Raw genomic sequence first — 21,788 nt, 5'->3', positions numbered from 1 at the left:
AGACAGAATAGGCACGCCAGGGCCTCTAGCCACTGCAAACTCCAGATGTATGCACCACCTTGTGCATCTGCCTTTATGTGGATAATCAAACCCAGGTTCCTAGGCTTTGCAGGCAAGTGCCTTACCCGCCTAGCCATCTCTCCAGCCCTGCATGTTTGTTTTTGTGGCATTGCCACCCTGTCTTTGTTATGACAGCTCTGTCTCACATTTTGAAATTGAATTGGAGCATTTCATTGAGCATGTGAGATCTTCCAGATATTCCTTTCTTTCTTCCATTGCCAACAGGCAGCTCTAGAATTGGTGGCTGCTGTTGGGGTGATGCAATGTAGGGAGCAGCACCCCATCTGTCCTGTACTATGCAGGAATGTGAAGAAATAGCTTCATTCTTACTAGGTAAGAATTAGCAATGTTAGATGCATTGTTTTCTTTGAGGTAGGGGCTCACTCTTGCCCAGGCTGACCTGGAATTCACTATGTAGTCTCAGGGTGGCCTCGAACTCACAGAGATCTACCTACTGCTGCCTCTCAAGTGCTGGGATTAAAAGCATGTGCCACCATGCCCGGCTTTAGATGCATTCTTAACAGAGGTAATATCCTTTTTAAGGGGAGAAAACTGGCCTTTAGATTAGGAGAAAAATATATCCACACTACACACAAACATATCTGGTATTCAAATATCAAGTGGAGAAGGGATGAAGTGAGGAGATGTTGGCTAAAGGGCTCACATTTTCACTGAAGCAGGAGAAACAAGCTCTGCAGACTTATCACACAGCATAGAGATGGCAGCTACCATACTGTGTATTTAACCATTAAGGAATGGAGATTTGAAATGTTCTTACCACAAGCAAGGATAAGTAGATGAAGAGAGAAATCTGTTGCACATTGCCTTGAACCTCATAAATCGATGTACTTTTTATTTGCCAATTAAAAATAAATAGTTTTAAAATAATTTATAGAGTCGGGTTAAGATGAAAATATCTTTAAGATTCCTTGGAGGTGGTCGTTACATGTGTGAGCTCACAGCAGCTGTGGCTCCCTACACAAGCCATGTACCAGACTGGAACCCACCACATTCTGTCATGGGGGGTGGAGGAAGGGCAGAAAAAGATGGTATCAGAGACTTGAAGACGGACTAGGTGGGAAGGAGAGGGAATTCGGTGGAAGGGGCGGGGGCAGCAGAACCAAATCAATAGTAATGGTAGGGGATCATGATCAAAACACACGGTGCACGTGTAAAAACAGTTATCTGGAATTTAATATCGGAATAAAAATGAACTATAAAACCGGATTCCTCGGAGAGTGATGGTGACAAGCTGGCTGAGAGGCAGGGATCTAACTGTCTCGCTGATGCCAAATGGAGTAATGGTGAGACACATGGTCTGACATTTCTATATGTCACTTTCTGTTTCATTTCTCCTCTTCTTTGTCACCTTCAGGACATTTTCAGCTACCCAGTGACAAGATGAATATATGTCTGAGACTTTTGAGGACAAGTCTATTCACTTTTTTTTCTAGCCCCTTATTTTTTTTATTTTTTATTTTTTGGTTTTTCGAGGTAGGGTCTCACTCTGGTCCAGGCTGACCTGGAATTAATTCTGTAGTCTCAGGGTGACCTTGAACTCATGGCGATCCTCCTACCTCTGCCTCCCGAGTGCTGGGATTAAAGGCGTGCACCACCACGCCCAGCTTCTAGTCCCTTATTTTTGAAAGAGGGTTGTGCTATGTAAACCAGGGTGGCCTGGAATCCACCTGCAATTCTCCTGACCTCAGCCTCCTGCATTCTGGGACTACAGGTGTGTGCCACCATGCCTTAAATTTTCTGTCCCTTTATCCGCTGTGGTCATTAAAATTTTCCAGGAACACTTTGGATTTTTAAAAAATATTCTATTTATTTATTTATTTATGAGAGAGAGAGTGAATGAGAATATGGGTGCTCCAGGGCCTCTAGCCACTGCAAACAAACTCCAGATGCATGTGCCACCTTGTGCATCTGGCTTTATGTGGGTACTGGGGAATTGAACCTGGGTCCTTAGGCTTTGCAGGCAAACACCTTAACTGCTGAGCCATCTCTCCAGCCCAGCAGCAGAGTTCTTGAGGCTGTCTCAGTGACGTCTTGTAGTGTAAGGGAGTAAGGGATGAAGGTCAGGCTGCAGACAGGGAATTTTCAGAGGTGTGCTTGGCTTTGAAGAGTAGTAATGAAGATGCCGTTTGGTGAGATGTTGAGATTGCATGAGCTTTGGGTATGAAGAAGTTGGAGATAGTTTTCCTGTCCTTCAAATCAGGCTTATTTTTTAAATTCTTTCTTTGTTTTTGAAGCAGGATCTCATTCTAGTCCAGGCTGACCTGGAGCTCATTCTGTAGTCCAGGTTGGCCTCAAACTCATGGCACCTGTACCTCAGCCTCCTGGTTGCTGGGATTAAAGGCCGGAGCCACCTCACACAGTCTGTCTGTTTTTTGGAAATAGGTCCTTGCCGTGCAGCCCAGGATAGCTTCAGACTCAGGGCAAGCCTCTTGCCTCATCCTCCTGAGCGATGTGACTACAGGCATGGGCCACCATGCTTGGTTCAAAAGGATGGTTTGTAGTTGGAGCTGCGGCAATTTGAGTGTGAAATGCCCCCCATTGGCTCATGTGTTCGAGCACTTGCTCCCCAGCTGGTGGCATTACTTTGGGAGGCAGCGTATCATTGAGGAGCTGGAGCCGCCCTGCAGGAAGTGGGTCACTGGGGGGGGGGGGAGTGAGGGCGGGGTTGAGGTCTTACAGTTCCATAATGGCGGAAGAAGCTGGCCCCCTTTCACAGGTCCATGCGAAGAGAAATCCATCAGCAGCGCCCCAAGCAAGTGCGCTCCAGGGACCCCTGGCAGAGCTCAGGCAGTCTGCATCCCTTTAGGCTGGAGTTCAGATCTGCCCCCAGTAACATCTTAGGGCTGGTTCCCAGGATCTACCCACAGTGACATCTCCTTCAGCCAGGAATCCGGAGATCTAAGTTTCAAGCTTTAATAAACTCCTGAATCTATTGAGGGACATCCATTCAACTGCCACAGCTACGGTGCGTCCGTAGTTGGACAGCCTGCACTTGGTTCCTTTCTTCCCTTTATTCCACTATTACTCAGTAAACATGTATGGAAGTACGTATTTATTTGTCTGCCTTTGGTCAGGGTTTTGTTGTTGTTGTTGTTGTTTATCTGAGGTAGGGTCTCACTCTAGCTCAGGCTGATCTGAAATTCACTATGGAGTCTCAGGGTGGTCTCGAACTCATGGCGATCCTCCTACCTCTGCCTCCCGAGTGCTGGAATTAAAGACGTGCGCCACCACCCCCCGCTGGTTGGGTGTTTTGTCCCAGCTATAGGAAATTAACTACCACAGTATAGCCAATCAGATCTGTAACATGTCTGTTATTTGTAATCCTGCATTCACTTGGAAAACTTGTCATTTGGACATCCTTCAATTTTATTTTAAGTATTTTTATTTATTTATTATTTAGTTGCAAGGAAAGAGAGAAAGTGAGCATGGATGCTCCAGGGCCTCTTGCTACTGCAAACAAGCTATCGCGGCCCACAGCACTCTGCCTCTGGCTTCATGTGAATGCTGGGGAATTGAATCTGGGCCATAAGGCCTTGCAAGCATGTAAGGAGCCATCTCTCCAGCCCTACCCTTCCCACTTAAAACCTTAAGACACACATGGGGCTCGACTAAGTAAGCATTTTATAGATAGATATGAGATGAACTTGTACATCAGAAAAAGCAGCCTATTTGTGGTCATTGGCCCTGTTCCCTAGACTTGTACACGATCTTAAGCTTTATTCTAAATTTTGCCTCAGAAATGAGAACTGAATTAATACATAAGGATTTCTGTGTAGCTATGATGGTAACTTCTGCTGGTTTCTCTGACAGTCGGCGGTATTTACGTTCCTCAAGCAGATAAGCCCTCTGGAACATAAGGCCCAGGGGAGCACTTCACCAAGCTGGTGTCCTCCGAGCTAGAACTGTCATTGGTGCTAACCTCTCCCGAGGCCTTCCTAAGTGTTTCTCATTGTATCCTGACTGTCGTCTTTTCTTTCTGCATGTGTGTGTGTAGGCGGTGTGTGCATGCATGTTTGTATATGTGTGGGTTTGAATGTGATGGGTGTGTGTGTGTGTGTGTGTGTGTGTGTATGTGTGTGTGCGCGCCCACATGCGCAGATGGAGGTCACACTAGCCCAGGCTGACCTGGAATTCACTATGTAGTCTCAGGGCGACCTCGAACTCATAGCAATCCTCCTACCTCTCCCTCCCAAGTGCTAGGATTAAAGGCGTGAGCCACCATGCCCGGCTCACTTTCTATATTTCAAAAAATTTGGGCTGGAGAGATGGCTTAGCGGTTAAGCGTTTGCCTGTAAAGCCTAATGACCCCGGTTCGAGGCTCGTTTCCCCAGGACCCACATTAGCAAGAGGCACAAGGGGGCACACACATCTGGAGTTTGTTTGCAGTGGCTGGTGGCCCTGGCGTGCCCATTCTCTCTCTCTCTCTCTCTCTCTCTCTCTCTCTGTCTCTTTCTCTCAGTCTGTTGCTCTCAAGTAAATAAATAAAAATAATTTTTTTTAAAAAATGTATTTACTTATTTATTTGAGCATGAGAGGAAGAGTAAGAGAAAGAGGGAGGAGAGACAGACACACACAGAGAGAACAGGCACCCATCAAGGCCTCTAGCCACTGCAAATATACTCCATACCACTTTGTGGGTACTGGGGAAGCAAACCTGAGTCCTAAGTCTTTTCAGGCAACTGCCTTAATCACTGAGCAGTCTCTCCAGCCCGCTTTCTATATTTTTGAGACAAGTTCTCTCATTGAACCTAGAGCTCACCAAGGCTAGGCTAGCAGGTCAGCAAGCATTAGGAATCATCATCTCTGTATTCTCAGTCCTGGGATTACAAACACACACCTCCATTGCCCACGTCTGACATGGGTGCTGAGAGCTGAGGTCCTCATGCTTGTAAAACAAGCACTGAGCAATCTCCACCGTTCCTTTATGACTTGCTAAAAAAAAAATGAATTTTAAGCTGTGCGTGGTGAAGCACGCCTTTGATCCCAGCACTTGCTAGGCAGAGGTAGGAGGATCACGGTGAGTTTGAGGCCAGCCTGAGATGACATAGTGAATTCCAGGTCAGTCTGCGCTAGAGTGAGACTCTACCTCGAAAAACATGAAACTTAAATTGCATTTCTTTATTTGCATGCGTGTGCACATCTTTGCATGCATGGATATAGGTTTGCCAGAGCCTCCTGATGCTGTAAATGAATGTCGGACACATGTGCCACTTTGAGTCCAGCTTTACATGGGTGCTGGGAAATGGAGCCCAGCCTGGGAAGTTTATAAGCAAGTCCGTCACCACTGAGCCATCTTCCAAGCTCCGTGACTCATCTTTTTTAAATTTGTTTATTTATTTTTTTATTTTTTGAGGTAAGGTCTCACTCCAGTTCAGGCTGACCTGGAATTCACTATGGAGTCTCAGGGTGGCCTCGAACTCTCGGCAATCCTCCTACCTCTGCCTCCCGAGTGCTGGGATTAAAGATGTGTGCCACCACGCCCTGCTACCGTGACTCATCTTTAAGCAAAGATAGACATGCTCTAACCCTGTGCCCTCCAACCAGTGGCTCCTAATAATTGAAAGGTATTGGACCTTGGTTACCTTGGAGCTCATTTGTAAGAAGCTACACTCCCCTTCACTTAGAAGACATTTCTTTTTTGCCCTGTGTGACGCTGCACCCCTTTAGTCCTAGCAGTTGGGGGGCTGAGGTGGGAGATCACTCTGAGATCAAGGCCAACCTGGGACTACAGAGTGAATTCTAGGTCAGCCCAGACTACAGTGAGACCCTACCTTGGAAAACCCCCCCCAATTTTTTTTGTTTACTTATGTTTGTACATAGTCTCTTATCAAATTATGTTGTTTTTAAGCTAAAACACATTTAAATGTACTTCTAAGTTAAAAATTTAGGGCAACTTGATGGTCCTGACATAATGCTGTCGATGATAATTATCATCCTAAAATGCTGTAAGCAATGACTATTTTGTGAACTGCTAATTCTTTTTTGAATATTCTAACCATGGCTATTCTACTAAATCCTATATCACCCACAGTTTCTATCCCTCTCTAAATCATTTCTGACCAAATTCATGGAAAAATCCCCTTAACAAGGACTTAATTTTTCCACCTAGTTTTTCTCTAACTATTTACTGCTGTTGGTTGAGTTTTGTATTTTCTTTGTAAAGCTTCGTCAGTGTTGTCTGTTGACAGCTTGCAGAAATGCAACTTCTACCAACCCATCATTCACAGGACACACAATTAAACTACACGTCTGGAGATAGGCGTCAAGGTCACGGCAAGCAGGCTCAGAAGCTTGTCCACCTCATCAGATAATGTATCTGCCTCCTTGTTTGTTGACTCGTGTTAACAAGACGATGCCAAACTCAAAGGCAGAAGGTAGGGGAGCACTCACAGGTTAACCTTCGTGCTTTTCAAGATGAGAGCCCAGTGTTCTCCTCATTCCTTATTATAGCGATCTTTGTTGGCATGTGCGTGCGTGTATGGTGCATGTGTGTTTGTGTGGTGGTGAGGAAGGGGTAGGAGAAAGCGACGTTCCTCTGGGCACTTTCAGTTAGAAACTGAGGCCCAGAGAGAACTGATGCCACCTTGCCCTGGCATGAATGGAGCAACGGCTACAGCGCCCTCTGCTGACTGCCTCATATAGCTGCACTCTGGGGTCCGCCCTTCAAATCTACAAACCAATCAGGTCTTCCCTTTGCATGCCTGGACCATTGTCAGTGGATTACAAAGGTCTGTCTGTGCTGTTTCCCAGTCTCTCTCTCTCTCTCTCTCTCTCTCTCTCTCTCTTTCTCTTTCCTTGCTGTGGTCACATGGGTATGGCTGGGGGAGGGGAGCGGAATACTGCTTCTTGATCGGGGTGGTTTTTCTGCTTGCCTCTGCTTCATACTTCGGGGTGACTTCTCACTTTAATTACTTGTGTGATTTTCCTCTGACCTCTCGATCTACCACGAAGGTGCCTTCTCTAACCGCAGTTTCTGCCTGAGTAGTTTCTCCAAAGTTTGGTTAGCCATGAGTGCAACTGTCTTTATTATTCATTTCTCCTCTAAATCTCTTGATGTCTGGTTTAATACTTTCTCTCTCCTACTCTTCCTCAGGCCACCCCCGTTTGCCCTCTTAACTTTCCTTCCGTAGGGAAGCTCAGAGTGGACGCTATGGGTGTTTTTCAAAACCTCCCCACCTGGATTCTACATTCTACATGTTGGCTCTGCCCCAGCTGTTTCTCTTGAATGAATCTCACCGACTGTGCAGTTTTCCACATGAGAGTGGGTCTCCTACTTCCCACGTGTTTCTGTCTCTGCTGTAGCCATTTTCCTAGGTCCCAATTTCCCTTAAATAAACAATTTGTGACTTCTCCCTAAATAAACTTAATAATTCATCAATTCATCTTTCTTGAGTCCATCTTCACCAATTCTGAGGACAGGACCCAAAATTGGGGCTCACTGACTTGGGGGACCCCTCCTGAACCCCAGAATCCTGCATCAGTGGTGCATGTGGAGGCCTGAGGTCAATATCAGGTGGCTTCCTCGACCACTGCCCTTTCTCCCTTGTTAGCGAGGCAGGCGGGGTCTCTCGCGTCTCTCACGGAGCCTAGAGCTCACTGATTCAGCTGCTCTAACTGGCCAGCATGCCCTGGGTGGGGATTCCCTGCTCCCATCTCCCATGCTGGGGACGTGAACTCTGGTCTTTACACTAGCGCAAGTGCCTTATCCACCGAGCATCTCCCCGGCACCTCCTCCTGGTGGATTTCTGATTGTGCATTGCTATCCCCCACGGGCTGCAAAGGAAGCTAGCGCAGTGGCTTTGTGACTTTTTTTCTTCTTCCCCAGACATTATAAACAAGAGAAGAAGGGATAAGAGAGCTGGGGGGGGGGGGGCAGCTCTTGGATGAAGTGACCGAAGATGGCTTTGTCAGACTCATCATAGACAGATTTTTGGCTGGAATGGACAAGGCTGAGCGAAGTGGGCAGAAGTGAACAGTCGGGGAACCCAGCTGAGAAATCGCTTCCACCTGGGAGAGAGAGAGAGAACTTGGAGGTGGATTAGATATAAAGCCAGAGAGAGGACCGACTGCTGCTTTCGTGATTTTTAACAGTTCATAGAAGCAGTTTGCTTTGCATCCAGATGTGGGAAGACTTTTGGTATACAGGCAGCTGACAGCTGGATTTAAGACACCCCCCCCCACCCCCCACGCTCTGCAGCAGGCTCAGGTGGGGTTCCTCACAGCCTGCAGGGGAGGGAAGCAGGAACTGCATGGTGAGAAAAAAGCGAAGGCCTTAGGGCTGGCCCGCCCAGGAGTTCTGGAAGAGGGAGGAAGGAGGGGCGGTGCCGGAGGAAAGCTAAGAGGTGGGATGGGGGGAAGTGGAAGGACACATCTCTGGAGCTGGTGGGCATTGGCCTGTGGGAAGTCAGAAGAGGCCAGGGGTAAGTCCTTACCTGCCCTCATCCGCAACGGGCATGCGGGCACCAAATTGGGCCTACTTAATGAATCATGTTGAAAATTCCCCATTCTCAACATTTAAATTGTGCCAGTGGAACCTTTGATCCATCTCACTTTGTAAACCACTCAACCTAAATTGCTTTCCAGTGATTATTTTTTCCCCCTCTGTGAGCCAGTGGCCCGGAATAGAAAACCAGTTTTCAGACTCCAGAGGCTTGCATTTCAAAAGCCCCTTCCTGGGTCTGCCCCGTGGGGTTCTGTCTTCTCTCTCAGTCCGAGAGAGGAGCTGGGGCCCTGCAGCTAACTGGATGGGGGCGAGGGTGACCTATAGTGGCCCCCATTCACTGTACATTTCAAAGCAGATTAGGGGACCCTTTGAACAAGCCCAGGCTAGGTCAGGTGTTCTTGCCAGTGCCTGGGGTGAAACCCAGATGAGGTCTATGAATTGTTAATACTGATCTGAAATGGGGCTTGCAAGAATTCCCCTGCTAAAAATCACATTGCAATGGAAGTCTAGGGTGGATTTCGAAGAAGACCCCCAGAACTGACCCCTGACCAACCAGAGAAAAGAGACACGTCTGGATGACACGCACGTTTAGTTAGTGGGTGAATTTGTTTTCAAGTCCCTAATTAATTTTTCATTCTAAATGGGTAGACACAAATGTTGCCCCAAAACATTTTCTCTTTCTGGTTGTTGGGATGATGTGGACTTCATGAATCTCTCTCAGATGGGTGTGGTGGTGCATGTCTGTAATTCCAGCACTTAGAGGAGGACTGGTCAGGAGGATCAAAAGTTCAAGTTCAAGGTCATTCTCAACTACTACATAGTGAGTTTGAGGGGAAGTCTAGGCTACATGAAACCGTGTCTCAAAAGAAAAAAAGAGAAAATCTCTCTCTCTCTATGTATGTGTGTGTGTGTGTGTGTGTGTATATATATATATATATATATATATATATATATATATACACATATATATGTATATATATATATATACACATACATATACACACACAGATATATATCTGTGTATATATATACATATGTAAATATAATTACATAAACTTATATATCAAATATCTTTAGATGTTACAATATATGGTAAATAATGTATTATGTAATTTACATATTCATATATTATATGTCACATATATACTTATTTATTCTTTGCAGTGTTGGGGATGGAACCAGGACCTCACACATGTACACACACATGTTCTCACACACATACATACATAAACACACAGGCACATGAATGCACGCATGCACACACACACACACACACACACACACACACACACAACTGGTATAGGAAATGATTTCTCACTGCAGAGACTGGATGAGTGTCACCGGCTTCCCGTGACTCCTCGATCGATCCTTCCCCCCCAGGCTCACCGCAGCCTGTGTGGCACGTGGCTTCTGCTCTGGGCAGCCCGCTGCTGTCCCGTCTGCATGCGTCACTGAGCTGTCCCCAGGTGTAGTTGAAGAAGAAAGAGTCCCTGTGGCTGCGAAGGGCTCCCAGAGGTACTGGCCGGACTGACATGCCAGCCTCCGGTCACAGATAGACAGAACGAATGGAAAGCTTGCAGGAAAAAAAAAAAGAGTTCACTTTTCCAATATGAAAAATTTGTAAGTAGAGAGTCACACAAAAATGTTCAGTGGGACAAAGGGACAATACCCTCTTCTGAATATTCTTAGCATCAAAAATCACAGAATCGTAGGGCTTAAAAGAATTACATAGAGGGGCCGTTTAGTTCAATCTCTAGCCTCCGGGTGGGAGCAGTGGAACTTGAATGACTGGAGACAACTGGCCGCCTTATCTGGTTTTACATGGCTTCAGGGGAAAGGCCACAGCTTCCCTTGGTGACCAGTCTCAGTCTGACACAGGTGATGGAGACGAGTTTGCTCTGAGACGTCAGAAGCTGTCACCGTCACCTACGGTGGAGCCTGTGGTGGGATCTGACGGCTTCGTGTCTGGGCTTTGCCAAGTTGACTTCTCTGTTCTGCTCCCACTTAGCCATCGCCCCAAAACCTGCCGAGGCTCTTCTGCCTCGCTGCTTCAGCTCCTCCGGCTCTGTTTAAACCAGTCCCCTTTGGTTGGCCCTTAGTGGAGGATAAGGACACTTGTAAATAGTGTGTGTGTGTGTGTGTGCATGCACATGTAAGGGCCAGAGGACAATCAAGTGTTACTCGTCAGGTGCCATCCACCTTTTATTTATTTAGTTTTTCTTCTTCTTTTTTATTTATTTTTGTTTGAGGTAGAGTCTTACTGTACCCCAGGATGACCTGGAATTCCCAGTGATAGCCTCCTCCTTCAGCTTCCCGAGTGCTGGGATTGAAGGTGCGCACCACCACACCCGACTCAACATCCATTCTCTCTCATCTGCCTCTTCCTCTCCCTCCTCTCTCTCTCAAATAAGGGGATAAACAAAATACACATTAAAAAATTAAAATGTGGGCCCGGCACTGGGCACACGCCTTTAATCCCACTACTTGGGAGGCTGAGGTAAGAGGATCACTGTGAGTTCAAAGTGACCTGTAGACTACATAGTGAATTCCAGGTCAGCTTGGGCTAGAGCAAAACCTTACCCTGAAAAGCCAAAATAAATAAATTAAAAAAATAAAATAAAATGTTTAAAGCAGACAGAGAGCGAGGGAGGGAGGGAGAGAATGGGTGTGGCAGGGCCTCAGGTCACTGCAAACAAACTCCAGATGCGGGTTTCAGTGCATCTGACTTCTGTGGGTACTGGGTGCTTTGTCTTTGCAGACAAACGCCTTAACCACCACACCATCTCTCCAGCCCAGGTTTATTTGTATTTTTGTTTTTTCTTTTCAAGGTAGGTTCTCACTCTAGCCCAGGCTGACCTGGAATTCATTCTGTACTCTCAGGGAACCCTCAAACACAAGGTGCTCCTCCTACCTCTGAAAGACCCAGAAAACTAAATTAACGCCATAAAGGGATTCAGTAAGGTGCTGCCCTGGCTGGGCCTAATTTTCAGGTTTTCCATTTAGGCAGAAGGCAATCGCCCTGACATATGTTTAGGGAAGATGTCCACCCAAAGGCCAGGGTCACCCCTGGCCTAGACATGCCTGAGGCCTGTCCATCTGCTTTTCTGCCCCAGCCAATCACAATGGAGACTACCTCATCTGCCTGGGGTTCCCCTAGCTCCTGCCTCCGTCCTGCCCCTAACTTTGCCCACCAAAATCCCAAGCCAATCAGAAGAGTACAAGTGCATATACTGTTTAAATCAACCAATCATGTACCTATCCCCTACCTCCCTGTTCAAATTCCTACATAAACCCTGCCCTCCTGCTTCTCGGGGCTCTTGTAGGGACCCACCGCGTTGGTGAAGTCAAGAGTCCGAGCTTAATCCCGACATAAAAGCTCCTTACTTTAGCCTACATGTCTGGTTCTCCTTGGTGGTTACTGGGGGTGCCAAGAACTGGGCAGAACACCCCTGCCTCTGGAGTGCTGGGATTAAAGGCAAGTGCCACCATGCCCGGCCCAGATTTTTTTTCAAGGTAGGGTCTTACTCTAGCCCAGGCTGATCTAGAATTGATTATGTAGTCTCAGGGTGGCCTTGAACAAAGCAATCCTCCTCCCTCTGGCCTCCCAACTGCTGGGATTAAAGGTGTGCACCACCAAACCCGGCCCATCCACCTGTCTTGAGACAGGGTCTTCTCACCAGAACTCACCAACTCCGTGGCTGGTTGGCAAGCCCCGGGCATCGGCACACCCCTGCCTTTCCAGTATTGGGATGATAAGCTCATGTCACCAGGCTCATTGTTTTTATTATTATTATTATTTTATTTATTTAATTTGAGAGTGACAGACACAGAGAGAAAGACAGATAGAGGGAGCGAGAGAGAACGGGCGCTCCAGGGCCTCCAGACTCTGCAAACGAACTCCAGACGCGTGCACCCCCTTGTGCATCTGGCTAACATGGGACCTGGGGAACCGAGCCTCGAACCGGGGTCCTTAGGCTTCACAGGCAAGCGCTTAACCACTAAGCCATCTCTCTAGCCCAGGCTCATTGTTTTTTAAACATATGTTTTAAGGATCAAACCCAGGTCCTCATGCTTACAAGGCAAGCACTGTACCTGCTGAGCCATGAATTATCATTGGTAGCTTTGGAAATTATAATGGCTACTTTTTTGTTGTGGCTTTTCAAGGTAGGGTCTCACTCTAGCCCAGGCTGACCTGGAATTCACTACTTAGTCTCAGGGTGGCCTTCAACTTATGGCGATCCTCCTACCTCTGCTTCCTGAGTGCTGAGGTTAAAGGCGTGCGCCACCACGCCTGCCTAATTGTTACTTTTGATCTTTCTAAGAAGTTTATTCCAATGACTTAATTTTTTTTTAAGCACTTCATTTCATACTTAGTACAATTGCATACTTAATACAGTTGGGGAGGTTAATGGAAACACAAATATTCAAGTTGTTAAGTCCGTGGCTCCAGCATTTCCTTTATAGGCGCTTCCTTCCCACGCTCTTCATAGATGTGAAGCATTTTCATACCATTTTTATTAGATATTAGCTGATCTCATTTTCTCTTTTTAAAATTTAATGTGGTATGTTAAACATTTGGCCTTTTCCTCAGAATTATTTCATAAATCAGTGCATATCGTTTTGTTATTGATTTTCCCATAACTGACATAACCATTTTCTTCTTGAGGCACATTTCAATAGCTTCCAATTGAAACCAAAAATCTAAATAGAACTACCGTGTGACCCGGCCATGCCACCCAAATGACCCTACGTCCCACTTCATACACACCTGTACATTCATGCTTATGACTTCACCATTCACAGTAGCCAAGATATGAAACTAGCTTAGAGGTCCTTCAACAGATGAATGCATAAAGAAAACGTGCCACCTATACACGGTGGAGTTTTATTCAGTCATAAAGAAAAATAAAATCATGATATTTGCAGGAACATGAATGGAACCAGAAATATTATTGTAAGCAAAATATCTCAGACTCAGAAAGACAAATCCCAGAGTATGTTTTCTGTCATTGGCGGGGCCTAGGTTGTAATTTCTCTATCTGTGTATATAAGTGTGTGTGTGTGTGGTGAGTATAGGTAATAAAACTAGAAAGGGGACCCTGAAAGGAGAAAAGGTGTCAATGGGAGGTTGAGGGGTACAAGAAAGAGCCAGAGTGACAGAATCCACTTGCCGGGGAGAAGGTGGAGAAGGGAGGAGGAAGGGAGCAACGGGGTGTGGGGGAGGCTTACAGGAGGTGAGTAGGGGAAAAAGATCAGCTAATGAGTATTTGAAATCGCACAATGAAACCCATTCCTGTGGACACTAATTTTTTAAAATGAGTTGGAAAATCTTCAACAGACTCTACATAAAGAACGAGGATGTAGTACACTTGGTTGCGTGCTTGCATCTTGTGGATGAGGTCCTGGGTTTGATCCCTAGCAATACGATGAAGCAAAACAACCCTTTAAGAATCTAATACAGGGTTGGAGAGATGCTTTAGCAGTTAAGACATTTGCCTGCAAAGCCAAAGGACCCAGGTTCGATTCCCCAGTACTCATATTAGCCAGATGCACAAGGGGACGCATGGGTCTGGAGTTCATTTGCAGTGGCTGGAGGCCCTGGTGTGCCCATTCTCTCTCTCACTCTTTCTCTGTGAAATAAATAAATAAAAATAAGTATTAGGAAAGAATTTAATACAGATAAGAAAGGAGAAGATGAACAGGAGGAGGAAGAAGAGAATGGAGAAGAGGAGGAAGTGGAGAAGGAGGGAGAGTAGGAAGGGACAAGGAGAGATAATAGGACAGAAGACATATCTGAAGATATAATGGCCACACATTTCTCAAAATTGATACGATACATCAATTCATAGTTTCAAGAATCTCAATGAGGCCTAAGAAGGAGACACTGAAAATAAACCACAGGGGCTGAGGATATGCTTGCTGGCAAAGCCTGCTGGTCCAGGCTTGATGTCCTAGTCCCCACATAAAGCTGGATGAATGCGTCTCTAGTAGCGGCAAGAGGCCCTGCTATACTCATCGGCTCTCTCTGTTCTCTTCTTTCCACTGGCACATCAACAGATAAGGTAGATTTGGAATATATACCCGGTTCTGAAAACCGAGTCAAAAGTCTATGGCTGGGGATGTCATAAGCCCTAGGGGAGTAACGACTATTATTGTCGGGTCAAATGGATATATTATGCCCACCAAACTGCCCTCTAAATACTTATGTTTATGCCCATACATTAATGCTACTCTCACTTTTGGTTAGAGAAGCTTCTCTTTTCAGATGGTGGTGACCACTGGGGTGACTCAAAGGCCACCATGGTGCTGAGAAGAAGTGACAGAGGAGTGCTCAGCACTGAGACATCTCTATCACACCCTCCAAGGCTCAGGGTCCATTGCAGAAGAGGTGGTGGAAAGAATGTAAGAGCTAAAGGAAGGTTAGGATTTCTTACAATGCATTCTCTTCCAGACACAAAATGGCCTGGATATCCATAACATCACAGTGACCCGACACTACCTACACAAGACCTTCATCATAGGAGGAAACAAGGATGACATCAAAATAAAAGAGAGACTGATTGGAAAGAAGAAGCGATTCAGTGGAGGATGGATTTGGGAGGGGAATAATGGGGGTGGTGGGAGGGAATTATTACGATTTTTTGCCTATACTTATGAAAATTGTCAATGAAAACCTTAAAAACATGCATTTAAAAAATTTACCATAGAAAAATGATAGTCAGCCAGGCATGGTGATGCACACCTTTAATTCCAGCACATTGGATGCATATGTTGGAGGGCCACTGTGAGTTCGAGGCCAGCCTGAACTACATAGTGAATTCCAGGTCAGCCTGGGCTAGAGTGAGGCATTACCTTGAAAACCCAAAAATAAATAAATAAAAATTGTAGTCAAATTTCAAACAAACAAGATGACAAAAATCAAGAGGAAATATTATAAAATGAGCCTGAGGGGAAAGATATTATTTGCAGATTGATGACATATATTTCACAAGAAATCATGTATAATGTACATTTATCTGTGCAATATATACATACCACTGAGATTGTCTTCTGGACCCCATATGCACACTCATTTACACCTGTGCACACACACACACACACACACACACACACACACACACACACATGCACACACACTCTCTCTCACAGTCATGACCCAAACAAATGTCTCCTTTCTGCAGAGCCTCTGGATAGCCAGGGATTCTGGAAGGACCCTTGGCTGTGGAGAGATGTGAACACTCAACCTTCACAGCTGCCTTGGCCATCAAGACCCGCCCACTTCCCTGGTAGAAATCTCCCAGCTTCCCTTTAGCCATATTTGTTCTCTCTTCCCTGTCTGGTACCTTCCTGCTAAAGGTATTTGTGCTACTGCCTTGAAGTCAGAGCAGAGCACTCCGCGAGATGCTTGGGGTTCTGTTGGGGTCAGGGGGCGGGGGAACCTCAGGGCTGTTCTTTGGTAATCCCTGGCACCACAAAGGACTGGCCAGTGTCTACAAAGCAGCACCAGAAGGTCATCTTACAAAGCCTGGTGGGGCTGAGGGTGACCTTCTCCAGCCGAGAGTGGCATGAGCTTTCCTACAAACAAGAGCCAAGGGCTGGAGAGAGATGGCTTAGCAGTTAAGACGCTTGCCTGCAAAGCCTAGGGATTCATGTTCAACTCTCCAGGTCCCAGGAAAGACAGGTGCACGGTGATGCAAACGTGCAAGGTCGCACATGTCCACAGGTGGTGCAAGCGTCTGGAGCTTGATGGCAGTGGCTGGGTGCCCTGGCATGCCAATTCTCTCTCTCTCTCTCTCTCTTTCTCACTTGAAAAAGAAAGCCAGGGTTTTTTTGGGGGGGGAGGTTGCGTGCATGGGAACTGCAGGAGAACGTTTGCTGCTCGCCTGCATTGTTATCTTGACACAAGTCTCTCACTGAAGCCAGAGATGCCGTGTTTCTTGGTCCAGTTGGCTGACCAGCGAGCCTCGGTGATTCTCCAGTCTCTTCCTCCCACGACGCTGGGGTTGTAGACGTGTGTGGCCACACCCCGCTGCTTCTGTGGGTCCTGGGAGTTGGACTGAGGCTGTCTGGGGCCCTCTCAGGCCTTCATACTTGTGCTCAGACACTCCTACCTGGTGAACCATCTCCACAGGCCTTAAAAGCCAAGTTTTAAGTGTAATGTAGGGAGAGAGAGAGAGTGAAAAAAAATTGGCATACTTCTGGCCTAGATAAAGAAAAAGTAGAATTTCTGAGCTCAAGAGTTCTTAGAGCAATGATGAAATGCCGCAGTCCTTTCTGCTGAAACCAACCTTAAGAACAAGTTATCAGAAATGTAAAGCCTTGGAGGCAAATAATAAAAACTGAAAAGGTCCTTCTTGAGGTGAAAATAGACTTGCCAGTGTGGGACTGAGGGGAAAAAGAAGAAAAAAAACACACCTCTTAAGTGTCCAGAAGGAGGCTGACAGCTCGTAAGACAAGGACAGGGCGAGCAGAAGATGAATGAGAAGCCGCTCAGGGGCTGAAGCCAAAATACCCTGGCAATTCCATCAGAGCAGTGACCATGGGCGAAGACGGCATTGGAGAAAGGCGGGCAGTGGGCTGGGGAAGCGGCTGAGTGGGTGAAGTGCCCACCTTGCCAGCACGAGGACCCACATAAAAATGCTGATGTGCGCCCCTAATCCCAGCACTGGAGAGGTGGGAAAAGGCAGATTCTTGGAGCTCATTGGTCAGAAAATTTAGCATAATTGGTGAGCTCTAGGCCAATGACCCTGATTCCCTCCCCACCCCCCAAAAAAAGCTTTCTTGAGGAACAGCTCTCAAAATTATCTTCTGACTTAACGTATCCATGTACACACTTGTGCACACCCACCCACAATTACATATCTACGCCCCTCATACGTTCATATAAAAACAAAGGTGTGGGGGCTGGGAAGATGGCTCAGTGGTGATAGGTACTTGTATACAAAACCCGCCACCCTGAGTTCAATTCCATAGCCACCCATGTAGAGCTGGGCATTAGAAGCATGTGTCTGGTTTTCTGTTTGCAGCGTCAAGAGTCCCTGGTGACACACACACACACACACACACGCACACACACACAGTGCTTGACCCACTGAGCCCTCTCCCAAGCCCCAAAATTTCAGATTGTTTTAAAAAATATTTTATTTTATTTTTTATTTATGAGAGAGAGAGAGAGAGAGAGATTGAGGGGGAGAGAGAGAGAGAGAATGGGCATTCCGGAGCATCTGGCCTCTGCAAATGAACTCCAGATGCATGTGCCACCATGTGCATATGGCTTGTGTGGCTTCTGGGGAATCAAACCTGGGTTCTTAGGCTTCAGAAGCAAGCATCATAGCCTCTAAGCCACCTTTCCAGCCCGCAAATTTTCAGATTTTATCACATTAAAATTCACTACTATAGGGCTGGAGAGATGGCTTAGCGGTTAAGCGCTTACCTGTGAAGCCTAAGGACCCCGGTTCGAGGCTCGGTTCCCCAGGTCCCACGTTAGCCAGATGCACAAGGGGGTGCACACGTCTGGAGTTCGTTTGCAGAGGCTGGAAGCCCTGGCGCGCCCATTCTCTCTCTCTCCCTCTATCTGTCTTTCTCTCTGTGTCTCTCGCTCTCAAATAAATAAATAAAAAATTAAAAAAAAAATTAAAAAATAAAAAAATTCACTACTATAGCCTGATTGACCAGCCCCTGGATCTCCAACTCCCAGATCCCCTGCTGCGGAGGGTTTGCACGTGGAGTGGGTAGGTCAGAGCTCCCGGTTCCTTCCCCCCATCCCAGATCCCTGGTCCTGTGCCCCTGCTGCTGGCTTGAGTGGCCTGGTCTCCGTATGTGTGCTGCAGACGCAGGCCTTTTTCTCACTGGTTCATTCTACACTTGGAGTGCATCTTCTTTCCATATGTGATTTTGGGCCATCATGTACTGCCCACTTGAAAAATACCGCATCGCTGAGTTACTCAAGTCTTCTAAGTGTTGACACATTTCATTACAAAATTTCAAGTAGTTACATTTTCTGAATACACCAGAAAGTCCTTAAGCTTTGGGAAGCTGTCAAGCTTCTGAAAACAGATAGATCCCCCCACCCCACCAACTCTCCCCAATCCTAATATTTACTCAAAAAGTTGAATTTTTATTTTTCATAAATAGAAAGCACTATCAGTTTTCCTCTAAGTGACAGACTTACTATGTTTTCCTGGAAATGTCTGTCAATGTGGGAATCTAGTTTGTCAATTTTTCTTCTCAGTGAAGACATTGTGTAAGGGGGAAAGTGGCTACTTTAGCTTGCAACTGAACTCTCTGTGGGCTTCCTCTCTAGGCAATTATTGTCCGTCTTCTACTGCTGGGACAGAAACAGCTCATGGGAGGAAAACGTTCATTGTGGCTTACAGTTCTGAGGGCAAGCTTTACCACGGTAGGGAAAGCATGACAGAGCAGAGGTTGGGTATCACATCTTATCACATTGGCCGAGAGACAGCAGCGAGAGGGTGTGAGCTCGGAACTCCCAGTGGTCTAATAAGCGTCAAGGTCTCCTCCCAGTGACACACCCACCCCAGCCAGGCTCCACCTCCCAAAGGCTCCGTAAGTTTCCCAAACTGCCACCAGCTGGGTATCAAGTAATCAAAACATGAGCCTATGGGGGTGGTCGTTTTATTCAAACCTCCATAGGTAGGAAGAAGTATTTCATGTGGACTTCTTATTTTGTTATTCACAAAATAGGAGCACCCAGGTGTGGCAGTATGCCTTTGTGGTCTTGGCGCTGGGGAGACAGAGAAAGGGCATCCCTGGGGCTCGCTGGGCAGTTCATTTAGCCAAAGTGGTGAGTTCTAGGCTCAACGAGAGACCCTGTCTAAAACCATTTAGGGGGCAATTGAAGAAGGCTCATTATCCATGTCTACCTCCACACACATTTGCAAACACAAAATGTGCCCACATCCATATGAATACGCACACACACACACACACACACACACACACACGCATACCACACATATACAGTATGTTCTAGATGAGGCACAAAAACTACTAATTTTTACAAATATTTGATATTTATTTGCAAGGAGATAGGGGAGAGAGAGAGAGAGGGAGAACAGAGAGCATGGGCAAACTAGGGCCTCTGGCTGCTTCAAACAAACTCCTGATGCACGCACTACTTTGCACCTCTGACTCTTTTGTGGGTACTGAGAGATGGAACCCAGGCTAGCAGTCTTTGCAAGCAAGTGCCTTTAACCATGGGGCCAGCTTCCAAGCCCCAATTTTATCAAAGCGTGGCCATTTGGTGCAAGCTGTTCTAAACGTTTTGGGGTTTGGTTACTGATGGATTAATGTGTGTGCTATGGTGCACACGTGGAGTCTGAGGACAGCATTGGGGTGTTTGTCCTCCTCTCCTTCCACTTTGCTTGCGACACCATGGTGTGTGTGTGCGTGTGTGTGTGTGTGTGTGTGTGTGTGTGTGTGTGTCTGCTTCGTTGTGTCGGTCTAGCTGGCCCTTGAACTTTCAGATTCCCCTGGCTCCACCTCCCATTGCCGTAGGCACGTTGGGATCAGAGACACAGGCACCATTTTGTGCCCAGCATCACAAGGGTGCTGGGGAGTTGTTGCAAACAAGCCCCATTAATTGCTGAGCCATCTCCCCAGAACCCCGTTAAGGGCATTCTTAAGTGGAAATGACTTTAGAAAAAACAAACAAACAGAGAAAAAAGAGTTTGCAAATTGAAGCATAAAACTGTTAGGGGTTTTTAGTGTTTTTACTTTACTTCATACTTGAAGGTCCGAAGTGTTACCCATCATAGACTTTGTATCATATTGCCAGCTGTGATAAGAGGACATAGTGCCTTGCTTAGTATTTTGTTGTTGTTGTTGGTTTTTTTTTTTTGAGTAGGGTTTCACTCTAGTCCAGACTGACTTCTAATTCACTATTTAATCTCAGGGTAGCCTCAACCTCATGGTGATCCATCTACCTCTATCTCCCGAGTGCTGGGATTAAAGGTATGTAGCACCATACCTGGCATGCTTAGTATTTTTTAATATTTACTTTTATTTATTTATTTGAGAGAGAGAGAGAGAGAGAATGGGCACGCCAGGGCTTCTACCACTGCAAATGAACTCCAGAGGCATACGTCACCTTGTGCATCTGGCTTACATGGGTCCTGGAGAATCGAACCTGGGTCCTTTGGCTTTGCAGGCAAGTGCTTTAACTGCTAAGCCATTTCTCCAGCCCCACCGCTTAGCATTTTTTAATGAAAATGGTTTTGAGGGTTCTCAGACTCTCCCGAGGGATTCTTGGTTGTCTCCCGAAAGGCCGTACCATGAGCGCCTGCTGCTCTGAGCACGGGAAGGAAGTCAGCTCCCGACTCCCAGCTAAATCTGACCAGCCTGCCTCTGAAAGATGGCACATTTGAGTGCTGTCCTTGAAAAAGATGAGGGTCGTCAGGAAAGGGAGACAACGAGAAAGTCAGAACTTGGACACCATCTAGGTGACTGGACTGTGAGCTCTGAGGAGACTTGACCAATGCCATGGAGTGAGATGCTTCTGGGTTGCTCAGGAACAGAAGCCACGGAACGAGAGAGCCCAGATTAACCATCACAGCTTCCTAATAAACTCTTGCAAGAGAGCAGCTAGCAAGCATATTAACGCTCAGAACAAAGTAAATGCATTTTGGAATCACTCAATGCATATATTAAAATTTAATTAAAATGTTAAAGACTGGAAGTACAAAGGCAATATATATTGGCTCATTTCTGTGACCGCTACAAAAAATTTTAAGGGTTGATAACATGTAAAGAAACAAGCTGGGGCTGGAGAGATGGCTTAATGGTTAAGGTGTTTGCCTGCAAGGCCCAAGGACCTCGGTTTGATTCCCCAGGACCCACATAAACCAGATGCACAAGGTGGCACATGCATCTGGAGTTCATTTGCAGTGGCTGGAGGCCCTGGAGCACCCATTCTCTCTTTCTCTCTCTGCCTCTTCCCTTCTCTAAAATAAATTTTAAAAAATGAAAAAAAGAAACAAGCTGCATTTATTTTATACCGAGGATTCAACGGCATGGTGCAAACTTCTGCTGGCTCTGGGGAGGGTGTTCTGAATTAATCACAACATAATGGATGACATCACTGTGGGAGATTGTATGAGAAGGAGGTAGACGGAGGGACACAGGGGTCAGCCTTGCTCTTCAAAACTTGCTTATGAGGGACATATTAAAGGTCCTGGAAGAACTATATTAATCCCTTCTGAGGGTGGTGTCTCAGGGACCTAACCACTTTCCATGAGGTCCTAGC

The sequence above is a fragment of the Jaculus jaculus genome, chromosome 17 (assembly GCF_020740685.1).
Source record: "Jaculus jaculus isolate mJacJac1 chromosome 17, mJacJac1.mat.Y.cur, whole genome shotgun sequence".
Taxonomy (NCBI): Eukaryota; Metazoa; Chordata; class Mammalia; order Rodentia; family Dipodidae; genus Jaculus; species Jaculus jaculus.
The sequence above is the reverse complement of the archived record's forward strand: the minus strand, read 5'-3'. Positions refer to the sequence as shown.